The following is a 5,505-nucleotide window of genomic DNA, read 5'->3' on the forward strand; positions in this document are numbered from 1 at the left end:
AAAAACCGTATTTCTTCGTTTTCGAATCAAAGAGGAAGAGTGGAGTTGCAAAAACCTTGATCTAACTCTCCCCCAACCTTGGGTTACTAGTTTTGAAGAAAAGAAAGCGACGAAAACGAAAATGGGAGAAAGGAGAAAAATGGGTCACGGTTAGAGGAAGAAGATGAAGTTTTGAAATTTTCCTTCCTTTCTTTTTCTTTCCTTTGTTTTTCCTTTCTTCCTTTTTCCTTCCTTCCTTTATATACTATTTTCTTTTCCTTTTCCTTCCTTCTAGTTTTCCTTTCTTTTTCCCTCCAAGCAAACATATATATATAAAATAAATATAACTTAACAAATATCTCAAAATCTAGATATTTATTAAATTACCTTTTCACCCGAAACGCCTTAAATTAACCGTAAAGTATTTTCCGCAGTTAAATTCAATTTATTTATCGACGAGAAATTCTAATTGGCATCGAAATATCTTTTTGATTATAAAACTCCAAAATATTATTAACTTTGGCTTAAAAGCCTCCGAGCCAAAATCCAAAATATACCAAAAATACATAAAAGGGTACTTTAAAATTATGGGTCTTACATTACTCCCCCCCTAAAATTAGTTTCGTCCTCGAAACTATGCATCGATAAATAACTCTGGGTGTTGTTCCCTCATCTTGCTCTCCAGTTCCCAAGTCGCATCTCCAGTAATTGGGTTCCAGATCACCTTGACCAACGAAACATCCTTGGTCCTCAACCGCTTAATCTTCCTGTCATCAATTCTCACGGGTGGTACTTCGAACGACAGGTTATCCTTTAGCTGGATTGTGTCTGGTTCGATCACGTGAGATGGATCTGCGAGATATTTCCTCAACTGCGACACATGAAACACGTCATGGATATTGGACAGTATCGGAGGTAATGCAATCCGATAAGCAACCGGCCCAATTCGTGCAGAAATCTGATATGGTCCAATGAATTTCGGAGTCAACTTCTTCGATTTCAAGGCTCTACCTACTCCAGTAGTAGGTGTGACTCTCAGAAATACATGGTCACCCTGTTCGAATTCCAAAAGTCTGCGACGCTTGTCCGCGTAACTCTTCTGGCGATCTTGTGAAGTCTTCATTTTCTCCTTGATCTTCCTTACTTTAGCTGTGGTCTGTTGCACCATCTCTGGTCCGACAATCATATTCTCACCGTCTTTATACCAACACAAGGGCGTTTGACACTTGCGCCCATATAAAGCCTCATATGGTGCCATTCCAATACTTGCGTGGAAACTATTGTTGTAAGTGAACTCAATCAACGGAAGTACATCATCCCAACTTCCTCTATCATCTAAAACACATGCTCTCAACAGATCTTCCAAGGACTGATTTGTCCTTTCAGTCTGTCCGTCCGTTTGTGGATGGTAAGCTGAACTCAATCGTAGCTTCGTTCCCAACGCTTCGTGCAATGCTCCCCAAAAATGCGATGTGAACTTCGGATCACGGTCTGATACAATGCTCGATGGTACCCCGTGTAACCTCACAATTTCAGCAATGTAGATCTCCGTTAGCTGATCTACCTTATAGGTGGTCCTTACCGGTAAAAAGTGAGCAGATTTAGTCAGTCGGTCCACTATCACCCATATAGAATCATTCTTCCTCCTTGTCTTTGGTAATCCGGTTATAAAATCCATGGAAATGCTGTCCCACTTCCATTCAGGTATATCTAAAGGTTGCAACATTCCAGCAGGTCGCTGATGTTCCACCTTCGCTTTCTGACAAGTTAGACAAGTGGATACATATTCCGCCACATGTTTCTTCATTCCTGGCCACCAATAATTCTGCCTCAAATCCTGATACATCTTTGTTGCCCCAGGATGAATACTCAGCTTACTCTTATGCGCCTCTTCTAAAATCGTTTTCCGCATATCTGTAATTTCTGGTACACAAATCCTACCATTACACCGCAAAACATTATCAGCCCCAATCTTGAACTCAGTCGTCTTCCCTTGTACTATTAGATTCCTCTTCTCTTGAATTAAGACGTCATCCTGAGAATTCGCAATGTCTTCAAGTAATCCACTCGAGATCTTAATCATTCCGAATTTCAAAATTCCCGGTGCAAACTCTACGTTCAAGTGCAAGTCTCTAAAAGCTTCCCACAACTCTTGTTGTCTAGCCATAATTAGTGAAGACACCGATACACTTCTTCTGCTCAACGCATCCGCCACTACATTGGCCTTCCCAGGGTGGTACTGCAGTGTGAAATCAAAATCCTTGAGAGTCTCCATCCATCGTCTCTGGCGCATGTTCAACTCCTTCTGATCAAACAAATATTTCAAGCTCTTATGGTCGCTGAACACGGTGAACGTGCACCCATATAAATAATGCCTCCAGATCTTTAATGCAAAAACAACCGCGGCAAGCTCCAAATCATGAGTAGGATAGTTCCTTTCGTGAATCTTCAATTGTCTCGAGGCATAAGCCACAGCTTTCTTGTGTTGCATCAGAACACATCCTAACCCCTGGTGGGATGCATCACAATAAACTTCATAGGGTTCTTCTGATTGCGGTAACACCAATACAGGTGAGGTCGTCAATTTCCTCTTCAGTAACTGGAAGTTTTCTTCACACTTCTCCGTCCATGCGAACGGTTGATCTTTTCTGGTAAGTTGTGTCAGTGGAGCCACAATCTTAGCAAAACCTTCGATAAACCTCCTGTAGTACCCTGCCAGTCCCACAAAACTTCGTATGTCAGTGACAGTCTGAGGCTGTTTCCAAGCAAGAACCGCCTCAATCTTAGCCGGATCTACAGCGATTCCTTCCTTGGTTATCACATGTCCCAAGAAATTCACTTTCTCTAGCCAAAATTCACACTTCGACAGATTGGCATACAATCGCTTCTCGCGTAAAATCTCAAGAACTTGTCGCAAATGTTCTCCATGCTCTTCTTCGGTCCTTGAATAAATCAATATATCATCAATGAATACCACCACGAATTTATCAAGGAACGAATTAAAGATCCTGTTCATGTAGTCCATGAAAATTGCCGGTGCATTGGTAACTCCGAACGGCATAACCAGGTATTCATAATGTCCGTAGCGGGTTCTGAAAGCTGTTTTCTGAATGTCTCCTTCCCTTACTCGGATCTGATGGTAACCCGACTTCAAGTCAATCTTCGAAAATATCGCGGCCCCTCTCAATTGATCCATCAAATCATCGATTCGTGGCAAAGGATAACGATTCTTGATAGTTGCCTTGTTGAGCTGTCTATAATCCACACATAGGCGCGAGCTTCCGTCCTTCTTCTTAACTAGCAAAACTGGAGCACCCCATGGTGATACACTTGGTCTGATGAATTTCTTCTCCAACAAGTCTTCAATTTGGCCTTTGAGCTCATTTAATTCCAATGGCGACATTCGATAAGGTGCCATTGAAATGGGTCCCGTTCCTGGGTGCAAATCAATGAAGAATTCCACTTCTCTTACCGGTGGCAATCCTGGAATTTCCGTTGGAAATACATCCCGATACTCGTTGACAAGTATCACATCTTCTATTTCCACATTTATCTTTGCCTCTACATTTGCTAGAGACAAAAACTCATGAGTCCCTTCACTTAGCGACACTCGGAGTTTGTTAGCAGCTAAATACTTAACAACTCCTGGTTCGGGGAAAAGAACCAATTTCCGAGCACAATCCAAGATCACATAGTGATAAGACATCCAATCCATACCGAGGATGACCTCGAGTGATTGTAGCGGTAAACAAATTAGATTAACCAAGAAATCCCTATTCTGAATAGTCATTCGACAATGTAAACATGCTGAATTTACGGTTAAGGTCTTAGCAGGCGTGGAAACAACCAAATCAAAAGGTAAAGCAGACACAGATAACTTCAAGCGATTCACACAGTCCATAGCAATGAAGGAATGGGTTGCCCCCGAATCAAAGAGTGCAGTTAGAGTGTTACCTGCAATCTCACAATCACGCTGAATCAGATTACCAGATGGATTTCCCTCTTCAGCATTCACACAATAAATGCGTCCTCTAGCAGTAGGACGGGTAGCCCTAGCTACATTCACCACTGGTTCCACCTTTGGAGCCGTGCACTCCCTTGCCATGTGCCCCGACTTCTGACAATTGTGACAGATGGGGATGTTAGTGGTACAAGCACTAGCATAGTGTCCTTCTTTCCCACATCGGAAACATCGAAGCACTTGCCCCATTTGCCTTCCGAAATTCTGGTTCCCTGGGCGACTCGGTCCACCGTTGTTATTCTGGGGGCGATTATAAGGTTTAGCCACTTGTTTTCCCCTATTCTGATAAGTCGCCCGACTAGGGCCTCCCGAATTAAAATTCCCAACTCGGCTAGCCCTCTTGTTCTTCATATCTTCCACTTCTCTACATTTCTCTACCAGCGCTTGGAAACGTTGAATTCCCAAAGGTAAGACGGAATCTTGAATCTCATACTTCAATCCGTCTTGGAAACGATGACACATGAACGGTTCATCAATTTCTTCACGGAAGAACCTGAAATGCCTCGATAGTGATTCAAATTTAGCAGCATACTCGCCCACAGTCAGGCTCCCCTGGTGAAGTTTCAGAAAGTCGTCACCCAACTTAGTCCTGGTACTCATCGGAAAGTATTTGTCTAAAAACTTTCTTTTGAACGATTCCCAGTTCACCTCCTCGTGGGCTGCTCCCATCAACAACCTTGCACTCCTCCACCAGTATTCAGCATCCCCTAGCAACATATACGTGGCATAGCTGACCTTCACTCCAGCCTGGCAGTTAATCATATCAAAGATTTTCTCCACTTCTTGGATCCATTGATCCGCCTTCTCTGAACCCTCATCCCCCTTGAACTTAGGAGGATTGTAACGACGGAAGTCTTCCAACCCTCTTGATTCTGCAGCACGGATCTCTCTTCCCCTCTTTTCAAGATCCCGTTGAGTCTTGGCAGCGGTCTGTGCAGCGACAGAAGCAGCCATGTTGTTCATAGCCTCCGCCATTTGGTCATTCCTAGCGTTGGCTCTCGGAGCGTCATTCCTTCTGGGCGGCATGGTTTCCTATAAGAACCATCATCAAGTAGAGTTTTAACACTACTTCAAATAATTCTAAACTAACGTCCGACTAACAACACACAATTAAATTGGACTTGACAACTCAAGTCACCTAAACCGACACATGATCAGATAACAACTCCTAACTTATAGGTCGACCTACAATCTATAACCAAGGTTCCACAGCTCCCAAAGAAAACTAAACCTATGCTCTGATACCACAATGTAACACCCCGTTTTTCAAAGCGAGGGTATATTTTTTTTTTTCTAAAAGTAATTAAAACGAACAAAGAATAAATCAGGAAATGCTTTTGGATAAATAATTGAGTCATTATAATTTACAAGCAGCGGAAAAGTTTCTCCAATTACAAATCCAAAACATTTCTACATAAACATCAAATGGTACATGGAACCCATTCAAAGATGATATAAAACTGATAATATTTGTATAAGTACAGTTTTCCAAAACTAAAATACTC

This window comes from Cicer arietinum, chromosome 4 (genome assembly GCF_000331145.2).
Source record: "Cicer arietinum cultivar CDC Frontier isolate Library 1 chromosome 4, Cicar.CDCFrontier_v2.0, whole genome shotgun sequence".
NCBI lineage: Eukaryota > Viridiplantae > Streptophyta > Magnoliopsida > Fabales > Fabaceae > Cicer > Cicer arietinum.